Raw genomic sequence first — 15,932 nt, forward strand, 5'->3', positions numbered from 1 at the left:
TGTCCAAATAAAACGAAAAAAATTTTTTTTTATTGAGAATAAAAAAAGAAAAAAAACCTAACGCAAACTTTTATTCTGTCGGTCATTTTCCCAGGAATAGTTTAACGTAGATTTTGGTAGAAAACATAAACAGTGTGTCAGTAGCGGGTTTTGACTCAATGTTTCGCGTAGGGCCGTCGTACTACTGTATTGAAGCCATTATTGAAGACGATAACATTTCGAAAAGTGAGGCAAAATACCTGGTATGGAGCAGCTTCGGCCCAGTCAGTCGTACATCAACTATCGCTTTGGACACGGAGCCATGACGGTGACTATAAACGTAACATTCCCCGCACCCCAACACACAAAAATAGCCTCGCCGGCTACTGTTATTCTGCGGCCCACGCCACCCTCGCCCTGTCCTCCAGACCCCCAGCCTGTGGCTAGTGGTCCTCGAGACCGCGGCCCCCAGCCCAGTGGCCCTGTGGCCTGCACTGCAGGGTGTGGGCCCGTCGGCGTGCCGTCGGCGTGGTCAGTGGCTGATGGCTGATGCTCCCCGGAGGGCCCATAACGGCCCTTCGCCCCGCACTGGCCGCACTGCCCGCGCTCCCCGAGGCTCTCATGACTAACACCGTCCTCATTTGCCCCCGCCGACCCATCCCGCCCCGCCCCGCCCCGCCCCACCCTGCCCCCGGCACGGCCGCAGGGTCACATAAAGGACGGCCATTTTAACGTTTTTCCGAGCAAAGTAGTCGAGGGGCCACAAAGCGGTCAAGTTAAGAACCCTCGTGATGAGTGGGCCGTTGGAGAGGAAGACGGGGACGGGGAGGGGCAGGCCTGAGAGCCTCGCCGCCGCCGCCGAAAAAACCAAAGTGCGAAACGCGTTGTCGCCCGCGCCCCCGCGCGCGAGTTGTCCGGGCAGGATGGCCTGGAGAAATGAAAGGGACGGCGAAGGGCTTGGAAGGGCTGGCCCGGCTGGCACACCGAGTGTCACCGAATGTCGCCGAGCGACGCGGACCTGCGGGTCACGTGCCGACACTTCCAGCCACTTCCCTGGACTTCCACGACTCCCCCTCCCCCAAGCTCCAGCGACTGGAACTCTCGCAAATTTTTGTCCAGCACACTGCCACTGCCGCCTCCCAGAAATGTACGGTGCAGCGGCGACTCCAGGCTGCGTGAGTCACTCGTTAGCTGCAGAGGCGACGGCCGACTGCAAGCTGGCTGCAGGCACGCTGCCGGCGGTGTGTTCCTCCGTGTGTACCGCTGGTTTATTTAGACGACCTGGTTGCGTCAGTTTATATTAGGGGGAGGGGGAATCTTTTTATTCGCGGAGGGGGGGAAGGCGAAGCGCCTGGACGAAGTAGAGCGCCGCCGCATATTCCGGAAACCACAATAAAATAAAATGAAAAAGGGGCGTAAATGCGTCCGCCCGCCATTGTGGGAGTGATTGCCGTCTACGGCACTGTGAGGCGGAGTGCTGTCGCCGCACCTGCGGAGCGGTGGAAACCAGAACAACAACAACAACAACAACAACAACAACAGGGCAAGGCGGCCGTGATTCCTGGAGCCTGAGGCCGGCCGGAGCAGTGTCGGGGCAGTAGCGTGTCTCCCGGAACGAGGTCAAGGAAGAGGGTGTGCATGAGAGGGTTCCGCCCCTGCCGGCCGGGCCCGGCAGGCTCTGCAGGGTTTAGGTTAGGGCCCGTTTCAATTTCTGCACTCGATTGCCATCCTCGCCCTTTGTGTGGCAACCCTTCCCTCGCACGCCAGCGGGGCGGGGCGGGGCGGGGCGTGGCGGGGTGGCCCCTGCCGAGGAGCTCCAGGCAAACTGGATTACATCGGGACAATCCTCGCAGCGCATCACGAAATCGCACGCCCACCTTCGCAGTGTGCGGGTCGTGCGCCCCACTGGCCCCGCCCGGCCGTCCTGGGACCGCTGCAGTCGTTTCCGGCATCGTTTCTATGGGTCCTCGCACGAAAAATTCAGCCACTGAACGCACCCGAAAGGAGAGAGTTTTTTTCTTAGCACAGCGATGCGAAAAGTGCGTAACGAAATCCAGCCGCCGTCAGCGAAGTTGGTCCGGCGAGCAAAGGGTCTTGGTTGCCTCAGCGGAAAGCGTGCTTCGCGAGGCGCTTCGCGAAGCACCGCCGCGCCGTCCTCTTGGCTCCGAGGCTCTTGGCCCCGATGCCTCTGCTCGCCCCCAGCAGGCGGCGCCAGTCTCAAGTCGGCTCCAGTCCAGCGGCCGACTTGTCAAAGTTTTGTTTTGCTGGAATCGAGTTTGCCTTGCGGCCCGATCGGAATAGCCAAGGGCGGCGCTCCGGTGCAGGCCGCGCCTCGCCGTGCAGGGTGGCGGGCTTGGGGAGCTCTTCCGTGCCGCTCTAGGAGCTTCGCTCGGTGCGCTGGGCGCGGCCACGGTGCGACGTGCGAGTTTGGGGCTTTCGGAGCGACAGACGGCCAAGCAGCGCCGGGCAGAGCCAGAGGTCCAGCATAAAGCAGCAATCTGGGACAGGGCGGCACTCCCAAGTGCGAGGCTGCGAGGCCATGAAACCGGGGCGATTGGGCCCACAAGCCGCAAGCCGGGACAGGGCGACGGGCCGACGGGCCGACGGGGCGGGGAGTGCGGCGAGCCGAGTCCTCCAGCGAGTCCGAGGCTGGAACCGCTGGAACCCCTGCCACCGGAACAGAGGACGACGAGGCGGCCCGCCTCCAGAAGCCTCCACTCCAGCCACCTCGCCGCTGTCTTGGAGAAGTTGGAGGAGCTAGACTATTCAGGATGAGCCGCCTGCACACTGTCGGACGGAACAGTCGCCAACACGGCTCTCTCTCGCCCCCCCACCCCTATCTCTCCCTCTCTCTTTCCAGTCTTGGCTCTTTATAACTTCCGGGTATGCGCGGCTCGGTGGCTCAGTTGGCTGGAACGTCGACATAGTAACCGACTGCGCACCCACCCGTAACCGAGTTCGACTCCCGGACAGTGAATCAAAATAGAATTAAAGCGAAAACGGTTGCGTTTTGCAGGCGTGTCCAACGTGTTGGCAAGACTGAGACGAGACCTTCTGAGGCAGGGGAACCACGACAAACTAACTTTGTCTCCATTCCTTTGGCCCAACTACCTTTCCTGCCCCTCCTCCTCCTGCTCCTCCTCCCCGTCCTCACATATCTTTAGTGCCCGGAAGACCCTCCTGAATGGAAGAGGGTAGAGGAACCTGGCGGGGCGGCCGGGCCTCGGCGTCCTTGTGTCCACGGGTAGCTTATCAGTAGACGGCGGGGTGGGGTGGGGTGGTGCGGGGTGAGGTGGGGTGGGGGGGGGTGGGGTGGTGCGGGGTGAGGTGGGGTGGGGCGGGGTGAGGTGGGGTGGGGTGGAGTGGGGCGCGGCGGGGCGTGGCGTTGAGGGACCGGCGGCACTGCGCGGCAGGCCCGCCCGACCGTCGCCTTGTCCAGGCATTGCCAGTTTAAGTTCGCAAACGGCCTGGTTCTGGTCGGGGTAAGACAGGGAGGATGCTGTTGCTGGTGCCGCCCAGCCCTGGCAACAATGGCCGCTGGCTGGCCCGCCCGTTTGTTTACACTTTTGCCGTTGAATGTCCTGATTACGGACGCCGCCTCTGCCTTCCGTTCGCGCTGCTCCACAGGAAGGCCCCGCCTTTGGGGATGCCGCCTGGTCCTTCGGGGCGTGGCGTGGCGTAGCACCGCGGCGGTTTCAGGCGGCTTCCTTGCGGCTGCCGCTAAAACGCGCTGAATATTTAAGAATCTTATCGAGCCTGTGACACCCACGGCCACGGCGGCCACGGTGGCGACTCCGGACCTCGTCCAGTCGGTCGGTGCGTCGCCGAGCCAGGGTCGAGCCGGTCGGGCAGGGCCAGGGTCCGGGGCTCTCCACCATCCCTGCCCTTCGGCTTCGGCCGCCTTCGCCGACCTTCGCCGCGGCCGCGCTCAGCATGGCTCAGCAGCTCGCACATTTTATGAAAATTGTATGGAAGGGTCGGGGCGGCCTCGTCCAAGGCTTCGGCGCGTGACGCCGCACTGCCTGGAGTCCAGGCCCTGGAGTCCAGGCCCTGGACCCGGGATCGGCCCGATATCCACTCCGTAGCCCGCTCCCAGACGAGTGCGGCGAACCGCATAAAGTTAGGAAAAATTCTTCTTCCAGCAGATCCAGTCAAGAGGTCTTTTCAGTCCGCACGTCACTTGAGCCATCAATCTGTGCACCTGTCGGGTGTGTTGCTGCCCCTGAGTGCGACAGAGACAGACACGGTATCTCGCGTGCGTGGGCCCTCCTTTGTCTCCCGCGGTGTTTCCAACTCGTGAATGGAACGAAAACAAGTTGGCCGCCTCGGCGTGCCTCGGCGCGCTCCCCGGAGGCCGGAGGGCGATCCCGGAGCCTGGAGCAGGGTCCAGCCAATCAGCGCGCGGCAAGCACACGCGACTGGCCGCCATTCACGGGCACGGCCGCCACGGCCTTTGTGGCGGCGAGGAGCCCTGCGCGTTCCGCGCTCCGCGTCCGCCAGACCGCCAGTCCGTCGGGGAAGGCAAACTACCCCGTCATTGAGTCCCCGCGGCTCGGCGGCTCCAACTTGGCTGTGCTGCCGACCACGCCGTCGATGTGATGCCGTTGATTGTGTCGGGAAAAGTTAGCCGGCCGTTCCCAGTTCCCGTTGAGGGCGCGCCGGCCGCCCCGCCCCGCCCAGCCCGCGTCCCTGCGTCCCCGCGACCCACGCACCTGCCAGACCGAAGCCGGCGATGGGCCGCACCGGGCGGACGCCCTCCGCAACACAAACACCGACTCCAACTTGGACCGACTCCTAACCTCAATTTCTCACCCTCCCTCCTCCCGTAAAAGCAGTACACGCTTCGACTGATGCGCGCGCTTTGCCGCTCTTGTTTTTTGTTTGTTGTTGTTGTTGGCCAGTCCGTAAATAAAGCCAAGTTCGGGTGGACAGCGCGGCGGCACGGCGGGGCCTAAGCAGCTAAGGGAGGGGGCCAAGGCGAGCCAAGTTGGGAGAGCAAAAGAAACAGTCCGTTTAATGACCGCCGCCTTAACTTTTGTGTCGCAGGTAAGAGGAGGACGGGGTCCATCGACTGGGCCAGGGCGGCCGAGGGTCGGGGGACGACGCCGGCCTCGGAGGGCCTCGGGGGGCGGGGCACTGGAGGAGGACGCCGTGAGGAATGCGGACCGCTATTTGCAGTGTCCCGTCTTGTTTTTTTTGTTTGTTGTTGTTTTTGCTTTTGTTGTTATTAATAGTCCCGGGCGGCCGTCTCGTCTCGCGTCTCCACATTCCTGCAGTTAATAACTTCCTCCTCCAAGGAGGCGGCGGCCGAGCCGTGCCGAGCCGAGCCTAGCTGCGCCGAGCCGTGCCCAGCCGGGCCGCGCCGAGCTGCTGGATCCAATGAATGCGCCACTCGAGTGAATTTCCAATCCAAATTATTTCCGGCGATATCGCCTCTTATTTCCGATACAGTGTGCTACACGCCGCCCTGCCCCGCCCTGGCTGGCTGGCTGGCCCGCCTCACTGCAAACGCGTATCGTGTTTCCCTGAAAGGCTCAAGGATACAGAGCCAACACTTTTATCTACTTTGATCTGCCAGCCCTCGCGCGCGCGTGCGTGTGGATATGAGTGTAGAGCTGTGTGTGCACTGCAGGTGCGCGACTGTTGGCGATGACGACGACGACTCCGCCTTCTCCACCCTGAATGTTTCACACGCCCCCCTCCCCTTCCCCCCTGGCACTGCGGTAGCTGCGTGGTTATTGGGTAATCGTGGGCCAGCCATTCATTATGCACGAGTCTTGTGTATCGTAAATTTATTAGGCCACGCCATTTTCTTTTTCACCCACCTCGCCCTGCCTCGCCCCCGCAGCCATCTTCGCGGCCCTGCGGTCGTGGTCGTGGCGGTGCTGGCGGGGCCGGCGGGCCGTGCCCGGCGAGGCCCTTGGCGAGGCCCTGGGCGAGGCCCTGGGCGAGGCCCTGCCCGGCGTAATGAAGGTGGCTCGGGGCGCGTTCGCGTTGTTCGCGTTACATCGCTCTCATTTGCTCCATAATTTACCGACGCTCCCCGCCGCGCCTCTCGCCGCGGCCTTGGCACTTACCTGCAGCGCGCCGCGTCCCCGCCCGCCTCCTGCACGCCCCGGGGCCGGAGAGGCCCTTGGAGGAGGCCAGGTCCTGCCAGGTCCTGGCCGCTGCAGAAACTGGCACAGCGGGTCGCAGGGTCGCACCCGCTGGGGGTTGCCGCGTTACGGCCAAAGGTTGCACGGCCAGGCGCCCCGCGGCCCCGCCCTCGCCGACGTGCACTTCTTGGCAGAGTGGCCCTGCCCGCCTCCACCGAGGCCGCCGACAAGGAAACGCGTTTAGCGCGGACGAGGCGTGCGTCTGGCCGAGTGGCGGCCGAGCTCGCCGACGGCACGCCGACGACGGGGTGCCGGTGCCGCGCATATTTCTTCCAACGCGATTATTCTCCTTTCTGACTTTCCGAGGAGGTGGACTAGTTGGGCTAGTTTCGCAACGACGGGAGCCTCCGCCGTCCTTGTGGCCGCCCTTCCACTGCATCGCGTGAGTCCCGCGAGCAGCCAGGCAGGCAGGCAGGCAGGCAGGCAGGCCGCGTGCACCAGCGGACCAACTCCTCGACGCAGCCCTGCGCAGCCCTCGCCCCTCTCGCCAGAGCAGGCACTCCAGACACACTTGCCTCGCGCTGCTCCGGCTGCGCCACTCCAGCGAGTCCCCGTCGTCGCCGTCCTCCCCGACGTGCCCGTCGTCCCTGACCCGCGGCCCCGGCGCCCCGGCGCGTCGCTGCATTATATTACTGCGAGTGCGCGCCCCGGCTTTACGGCGCTCATTCATTTATTATCATCTTTATTCTCGACGGCGGCGGGACACCTGCCGCCGCGCCGCGCCGAGCCGCGCCGCGCGACCTTTCGTTTCAAGGAAGGCCGACGCAGTGACGCAGTGGCTGTCACCCCCGACTCATTGCCCTGCTTGTTATAAATACCCCGCCTGCCCCGCCGGCCTCACGTCCGCGCCGTTTGGCCGTCCACGATAAACAAGAACGACGGCCTGCCCGGCCGCACAGTGGGCCAGAAGACCGGTGGAGGCGGACAAAACTCTATAGACGCGCTTTGAGCTCCAGAGTCGCTAAGTGAGACTCGAACCGAGCGTGTGACCCCACCAATGGATTCCTCACTCGGAGAGCAGTCCATTGGTGGGGTCATACGTCCGGTTCGAGTCCCATTTAGCGACTCTGGAGCTCAAAGCGCGTCCAGAGTTTTGGCCGCCTCCACCGGTCTTCTGGCCCACTGTGGGCCGGGCCGCGGCACATAGCACAGGCCTCTGCGGCGGGCTGCGGCGGGCTGCTGGCCTGCAGCACCGTCACGCCCTTCGCGGCCGGGGCGCGGGGCGACGGGTGACGCCGACTGCCGCGGCGGGCGGCGTGCGGTGGGCCGCAGTGCCGGGCTGCGGCGGGCTGCGGCGGCGCGACGCAGTGGGGGTGGACCTCCACAACACGGCGCGTCCCACGCGGACCGTGCCACTCACACACGGACGCGCGCGCGCCCCACACACACACACACACACACCAACACACCACACACACACACACACACACGTCACCAGGAAAGGTTAGCGAATATGCTGTCCCAGAGGGAAAGGGGTGAGGGTGGTTTGCGTGTGTGGGCGTTGGCTTTGTGAGAATGTGTGCGTGTGGGCGTGCGTGCGCGAGGGAGGGAAAGGTTGAAAAGTGCGGAGGCGAAGGGCGCGTGTCTGACAGCCTACCCAGCCCGCCGCCGAACGCGGTGCGTCTATTTCTCTGTTTCTGCTCGCCGCCCGCGCCGACCGACCGAGCCGACCGAGCCGACCGCCTGCGGAGTGCAGGGTAGGCAACCCGCTGGGCTGGCGTGTCTTGCGGGCGGGCCTGGGCCTCGGGCGCTAGTGGGATCGATGAGTGCGAGAGAGAGAGAGAGAGAGAGAGAGAGAGAGAGAGAGAGAGAGAGAGAGAGAGAGAGAGAGAGAGAGAGAGAGAGAGAGAGACGGAGAGGCGGGGAGAGGAGCCAAAAGGTGTGGCCCACAAAGGGTAGGCGGTGTCACCAGCGTCTCATAGTTGCAGGCGGACCATTCTGCTTTCCTTTGCTTCCTTCCCCGTCTGTCGCGGCGCTCCCCCCTCCCCTCTGTCTCTATCTATATGCATGCATGCCGGGCTGCACCTGCCGCGCCAGGCCGCGCGAGGACGCGGAGGCTGTTTGGCGTGCTGCTTGCGGCGCACACGCACACACGCACACACAGACGACATCAAAGGCCTCCTCTCCTTGTATTGTGCATTTTGTGGGCTGGCGGTGTAAGCGTTACCGCAGCCTTCTTGTCGCTTTCTCTGTTTCTTCCTTCCTGTTCTCTGTTTTCCCCGGTCCTCTCCCTCTCTGTCCCGCCCCTTTTTTTGCGGTGGACTGACTGCAGCGCGCAGTGTGCTGTCGATCCGCCCCCGCCGTGTTGACTGACAAGACGGTGGCTGTCTGGCGGTGCCATTTCGGCCTACGTTAGGGTTGCCACTCCGCCGTGCTCCACCAGCCTACGCGCATTTCAACGGCAGGGGCGTGACAGACGGCCTACAGTGCAAAAAGAAAAAAAAGAAAGAGCGAGAAGAAAGAGAGAGAAAGGCAGAGAGAGGGAGAGACGGTCACAGAAACGGAGAAAGAGAAAGATAGAAAGAGGCGGGAGAAAAAAAATGAAAAGAGAGGAAGAGAGAGAGAGAGAGAGAGAGAGAGAAGAGAGAGAGAGAGAGAGAGAGAGAGAGAGAGAGAGAGAGAGAGAGAGAGAGAGAGAAAGAGAGCGAAAAAGGGAGAGGGAGGAGGCGTCGTGGCGTGCTGGTCCCGCGTGGACGGCAAGCGAGGCGAGGCCGTGGACGTCCCCCCTTGGCGCCGCGCTGCCGCCGCCACTGCCAACAGCTCTCCGGTATCTCAAGGTTCTCCCTGCAGGTGAGGCGGGAACGCGATCCGGCCATATATTTCCCTCTTTATGACGAGCCTTTCCCTTCGCCTCCACTTCCCCGCGATTGGCGTGCGCCGCGTGCGCCGCGTGCGCGCTAATTTCTGTTTGCTCTAGATTGCACTCGTCGGGTCCGCAGTCCGGCCTGCCCGGCCGCCACTAAAACATCGTCGCCGGGCTTATCTCCGCCTTCCCTCATTTTCCCCCGTTTTCCGAATTTACGATTGCGGCCCACTTGAGCGGCCTTTACTGCCGACTTATCGGTCTTGTCGGCGGCGAGTCGCGGCGTCGCGGTGAGAAGTGTGTCATCGGCGCTGCAGCGCGGAACGAACGAACGGACGGAACGGGCAGGCCGCACGAAGAGGATCGAGATAGCGGTGCACCGCCCCGCCCGGTGCATTTCATTTCACAATGCAGTGCATCAGGCACTGCAGTGCCAAGGGCAGCAAAAAATACCGTCTTCGAGATTCGAACCCGCGACGTTGGACCGCGGCACGCGATGGCGTTTCAAGGCGCATCCCTCCAAGGGAAACACTTATTGGAGTCGAAGCGGCGAGCGCGGCGTGGCCGTGGAGGCACTCGGATTGGCGCGGCTGGAATGGGCCTGGAGTCCCCACTGGAGTATGATACTGCTTGATGTGGCTATGGCGTGCCCGCACCCATATCGCCCGCTGCCTTTCCCGGCTTCGGCTCGCTTCAACTCGCTTCGGCTGGACTTCTAATGGAGCTGTAGTTGTGTGAGTCCAGAGCTTCGCGGCGCGGCCGTCGCGCGGCGCTGCGGCGTTCCTTCACTGTCACCCGGCCCGGGCCTGCAGGGCCTGCAGGGGCTGTGTCCGAACGGCGCTCTCTGTCTCTCTCGCCCCCTTACGGGCCGCCCCGTGAGTGCGAGTGAGACGGAGCGAAGGCTCGTGGTGTGAAGACCTTAATCACGACCACGGCCGCCGAGTTTCCGCGAGTTTGGCGAGCCAAGTTTGTAGCCAAAGCAGCCAAAGCAGCCAGCCAAAGCGCGGGACCTTGTCACAATCACTCACGGCCCGCCGGAATAATTCAAACGCCACCGAAAATAGGCCTCGCCACGGTGGGAGTCGAACCCGCACCCGCAGCACGCGCAGCGCGAGCGAGACCATATCCAGCACTGCAGTCGCCTCTGGATAAGTGAACCTCTCCGACGACCGAGCCAAGGCTATCCAGGGGAATGTGTTTGCGGAGGTCGGGATGAAAATGATGGAAGGTACTGTTGCGAAGAAGTCCGTTCGGAGGAGGAAGGGAAAGGCGAGGCGGCGGCCATGCACCGATCAGCGAGTCGGCGAGGCGACAATGGTGGTGACAAGCAGAAACAATTTCGCTCGTGTCCGGCAGCGCGCAGGACAGGCCGGCCGGCCGGGCAGACCGGGCTGGCAGTCAAGCGGACGGACGGACCGGAGCAGGCAGGCAGGCAGGCAGGCAGGCAGAGGCAAGGGGCGGTGGAAAAAAAAAGATGGTGTGGACGTGTTGCGAGGCCCACCAATCACAGACACCTGTGCATTGCCCTGCATTGCGTGATGGATGTCGGGTAATGCGGCGCCATTAAACATGTGTAAGCCCCAATATGGCTGCCACTATTACACTCTGTGTGTGTGTGTGTGTGTGTGTGTACGCGCCCTTTGTGTCGGTGAGCCGCACGCGTGTGATGCTAATTATCCGGGCGTAATGGGCTGCTCGTACATAATAAAAATAAAACCAATTAAAGGGTTGCACGAAGTCTGTTGGTGAGACGCGCCACGTCGTTCGATCCCCGCGGCCCTACGGCCTGACGCCTGTCGTTGGTGTCGATACGTCCCAGGCTAGGGCCACTCCCGTCCGCTTTGTTCGTAAGCGCCACTGGCATTTCATTCCGCCATCCTCGGTCCATGTTTTCCCCAGAGTTTGAATCTCTTCTTCTAAATGTACCTCGTGACTGTTGTTGTCTGCCAGCGAGTTGCACCGCCGACATGCTAGTGTGCCCGGTGCGTTTGTCGGAGCGCGTGTGTGTGTGCGTGTGTGTGTGTTATGTATGTTTCCGAGCCAACGGCGCCTACAGACCGGTGCGGTGGTAGTTTGCTCTTCCACAATCCCATTGGTGGCCCGGTCGGCCTCCCCCCTCCCCCTGCTTTGCGGCTATGCACTTAGCGGGGGTGTGCACAACCCCCTCCCCTCCCCCTGTCTTGGCTCCGGCCGCAAACTGTTGCGGGATTCCCGCCATTCCTGCGTGGCGTGGCGTGGCGCGGCGTGGCGTGGCGGCTCGCAGTGTGCGAGCCTGGCCGTGCCCCACTAAGCCTACCCGGCCACGGCGGCCACATCCACGCAAGTGTCGGCCCCGCCCCCCGCAGTTGGGGCCTTGTTGTCCGAGGCCCCGATGCACCTAATTCATTGCAGTAATATGCCGCCGCCGCTCGCTCAGCCGCGCTCAGCCGCGCTCGGCCCCGAGCGCGCCGTTTACTGCAACTTGATCTACGAGGCAAGATTTGGCACCCCCCGCCAACGCGACACCTCCGGCGACACGCCGAGCCGCAGTACTTCTCGCACTGGTTGTACTTGTACGCACGCGACGCCACCCTTTTCTGATTTTCTTCAAAAAAGAAAAAAAAAGAAGGAAAAGAGAGAGATGTTGCCTTGGGCGTCCCGGAAGCCCAGTGTGGTGGGGGCACGGCGCGAACCAACCGATCCGGGACGCAAAGCAGTGGGACGTCGCCGTCGACCGCCGCGACAAGGGGCAAGACGCACAGGGCAGCACCATCTGGCGGCAAAACACTGCGACGACGGATGGCGACTTATTGCTGGCGACAACACCGGGACCTTGCTCCAGCACACAAACACACACACACACACGCACACACAGAGGCTCGAATGACGGCGCATGCACGGCGGCACCACGCCGCGCGCAGCTTTTGCATGGATGATTTATGAAGGGAAACAGTGTGAGAAAATATGGACGCGGGGGTCGCAGGGTGACGCGCGGGACGGCCCCGCTGGGGCACGGGGGCAGGAAAGGAAAGGGGAGGGGGGTAGAAATTATCGGGCGCGGTGTGCAGGCGGCCAGCCAGGCAGCCAGCCAGGCCGAGCAATTGCAGTGGGGTGACGGCTGCAAGTGGGTGTCGGCGAATGAGTCGAAATTATCGGTTGGCCTCATCCAATTACTGTTTATTACCAAACTCCACCGGGGGCAGCCCCCCCCCCCCCCCCCCCCTCCCCGGGCCACCACGACCCAGCCGCGTCATCTCCGCAGGGAGTAGCGTGTGGGAAAGGGTTTGGCCGTGCCGCGCCGCGTGGGGGCGTTGCAGTGTGGGGGCGGCGGGGAAAAATTGTGTTCCGAATTGGAAGTGGCGAGTATAAACATTTCATCGGCAGGAACTGGCAGGAGCTGGGGGAAGAAGGAGGGCCACGCATACGCACACGGCGACCTAAATCCTTGATGACCCGGCCCGTCGCGGCCCAGCGCGGCCCCACCCCGCCGCCGACCGGCCCCAGGCTGCCCCAGGCCCACGCCCCGCGGCCCGCGGCGGAAAAAGTGGCAAGGTGCATGGAGAGCTTATTTTTTGGCGTCTTTCTCCGGGCCGCGCTACGCGCTACGCTCCGCTAACGTACACTTTATCATTTTCGTTGTTGGCCGCGGGGCAGGCGGGGCAGGCAGGCGTGCTTGGCGCGGGACCATTGTTCGGCAGAGGGGCGGTATTTGCCTGCCGAGGCGGCGGCACCGGCGGCACTTAGAAAAAAGGCCCGCTCCACCTGGAACGGTTTTAGCGGCGCGCGGTTGGCAGTGTGCTACGCGCTTCTACGATTTCTCCGGCGGGAAGGACGGCGTCGTCGTCGTGTAGGCTCGAGACCATGCTGTCAACGCCAGCCTGCAGCGCAGCGCGCAGCGGCCGGGCCAGGCCTGCCAACGGCGGCGCGCATAGAAAGAAAAACTTTCCTCTCTCGCGGAATCAACTTTAACAGAGGAAACGCGGCGGCGGGTCAGTACATTTTGTTTCACCAAAAGCATTTTCGAGAAGCAACACACAAAGTTTTGGCGCGGCGGCGCGGCCAGTTTGGCTTTGCTTTCCGAGGCGCCTCTCTCTCTCTCTCTCTCTCTCTCTCTCTCTCTCTCTCTCTCTCTCTCTCTCTCTCTCTCTCTCTCTCTCTCGCCGACTGACGTTCAGCTTTCCGCCCCGATAGCCAGCGGCGAGGCGCATCCCCCCAGCATGCCTCGGCTTCCTCGGCCGCCTTGGCAGTGTCGTGGCCAGACGGACGGAGAGGGCATGCAAGTGCACGGGATGCCCATACTCCGAAAAAAAAACAACGAAAATGGGGCCGCCGATCTCTGTTTTTTCGCAGGGCTCGGGGGGTCGTGCGTGGTGCGAGCCCAGCCGGCCCAGCCGCGGGGCGCTGTTCCGTGCATTTTTCGATTTCGCTCAGCAGGTCTGTGTTTAGTGCATTCCGATAGTGCCTTGGCATCGCAATCGCCGCGCGTACCATTTGGCACACGGCCGGTCCGGGGCTGCCCGGGGCCCGGGGTGGGGGGTGGGGGCGGAGGGGGCAGAAATTGAGAGAAATAAGGAATGGGAGGGGTGGATGTGGGCTGGCCCACGGGCTGGCCGGCCGGCCGGGGATGGAGCACCCCTGGGCCCCGCGTGCCCTGCCAGCCCTGACTGCCCGCCCGGACCACAATGAATGCGGGAAAAGCGGGGAAAACGGGAAAAACGGCGGCCCGGAGGATAAAATAAAGAGGGCGTGCGGCGGGGCGCCTTCCCCGGGGGCTCGCATTGAGGGCCCCAAGTGGCACTATCCTGGTTTATAAAGCCGAAGGCTTCACTAACTCTGCCGGCCGCCGCGATGGAGTTGTTGTTGGCTGTCGCGCCGAGCCTCGCCCCTACCCCTCACCATTCATCGGTAACGGGCCGAAGTTGGTAGCTTTGTGAGGAACACAGAGGCAATCGTTAGAGCGGCTGGCTGGGCCAGTCTACTGGCACACACGCACACACACCCTCTCTCACTATCTATCTCTCTCACACAGACACTCACACAAACACATACACACACAAACACACTAAAGCGGACGAACCGCAGGTTAGTACAGTACACGCTAGGCCGAGCCGGCCGAGAGCGCCTTACGAACTCGCGATAGGCAACGCGGTGGCTCTGCGCGTTCGGCGGGCGTGCCTACCTCGCAGGCGCTTGGTGTCCTCCCAGCGCCTCCGCCGCTTGGCGTGGCTTGGCGTGGCTTGGCGTGGCTTGGCGCCGCCCCTCTTCGGACGATGAAGCAAGTTGGTGATGCCACGTGAAACGAGCCCATTTTACAAGCGCCACTAAGGCAGGCCGTACCTACCGTGCCGTGCCCCGTGCCGAGCCGCTGCTGTTTTTGCCGCGTTGTCCCTCACTGCCAGGCCCCGCCTCGCCTTGACGACTCCGTGGCGCGGATTACCAAATTGGGTCAGCGGCTAAGTGCGCTGCAGAGGACTTGTTGCAAGCTTAGAGGACCTCCTCCAGGACGGTGTCCTCGGTGTCCTTGGGACACCCGACACTGCGCGCAATCTCGGGGATTATTTGCGCCGCTCCGTTTTCGTTTCATTAGTTTGGAATTTGTCAGGGCGTGGCGTGGCGGGGCGAGGCGGTCTCAATGTCTTATTTCGGCCGTGGAATATAAACCGAGCGAGATGCGGGAGCGTTCGATCCGAAAGCCACTTCATCCTAGAGCTCTCCAGCGCAACAACAACAACAACAAGGACGGGGCTCGAGGCCAGGCGAGGCAGGCAGGGCCGCACCTGCTTAGGCAAGTGACGCGGCATAGAGAGTGTTGTTGGAGCGACTTTCCCGCTGATGCGATTTTGCCGCGCCGACTCGGCCGGCCCAGCCAGCCAGCCAAGCCCTCCGTAATCATGGCGGAGTCCCAAAGTTGGTGCTCAGCACGCGGCGGGGCGGGGCGGGGCGGGGCGGGGCGCGGCGGGGCTTCCTGCCATCCCCATCCACAGCGAAAGCATTTCATTCTGATTCGGTTTGGTGCGGAGGAAAACGGTAACTCCTCCCGTGTTTACCAAACATTACTTTTTTCCCGGCTCATCCCTGCGGGCGTGCCTCGGCCGGCGTGCCTACCTGCCGGCCACTCGGCTTGCTCGGCCTGCTCGGCTCGCCACACAAAGCGGATTGTTTCCAGACAGGGCTCTGTCCAGCGGCCGGCCGCACCGGGCTCAGCCAATAACAACAACAAGACTTTACTCCTTTTCGGTCCTCCGCGTGTTCCTGGCGGCGACGCGCGTAAACGTTTATGCGGGCGTAACCACGTGGGAAGGAAAGCCGCGGCCGCGAGGTGGCGGGGCACTGCGAGCACCGCGTGCACCGCGTCGCGGGGCCCAGGGAAATAAGGAGCACCGGGCGGGGCGGGGCGACGTCGGGCGCTATTTTCGTTGTATGCGCTCGACTCGACTCGACTCCGGTTCGGACCGATTTCCACGGCGGGGCGGTTGAGCGTGCACGGGGCGAAGAGGCGGGGAGGGCCCTCCGAGGAGCGCCAAGACAGAAGTGCATGGTATGAAAGGGATGAAAAGAGAGAGAGAGAGAAAGAGAGAGAGAGAGAGAGAGAGAGAGAGAGAGCAAGAAACAAAGAAAGGGCAGCGAGGTTACATTTCGGTCGACCTGCCCGGCCCGTGACCCGCTGCCTCGCATTCCTCCCTCGTCCCGCGGCGGGGCGGGGAGGGGCGGGGAGGGGCGGGGCGGGGGCCGTGCGGTTGGCTACACCAGCGATCCGGGTTGCGACAGCGGGTTCGCAGTGCCCTGGCTGTGCCCTGGCAGGGCTCGTCCCGATAAATTACAATCCCCCTCCTCCTCCCTCCTTCTCCCCTCCTTTGTCGCGTCTCCCTTTTACATCACCGCCGCTCATTCTGCGCCTATTTTCCTCTCTTTAATCTCGTTTCTACCTCCGTCCCGCTCCAACAACAGCGCTTCTCCGTCACTCTCGGCCTATCTCTGGCGCCGCCCATGATGTCCCTTATCTCGGACCATCTTTC

Source organism: Thrips palmi, unplaced genomic scaffold (assembly GCF_012932325.1).
Source record: "Thrips palmi isolate BJ-2018 unplaced genomic scaffold, TpBJ-2018v1 HiC_scaffold_16, whole genome shotgun sequence".
NCBI lineage: Eukaryota > Metazoa > Arthropoda > Insecta > Thysanoptera > Thripidae > Thrips > Thrips palmi.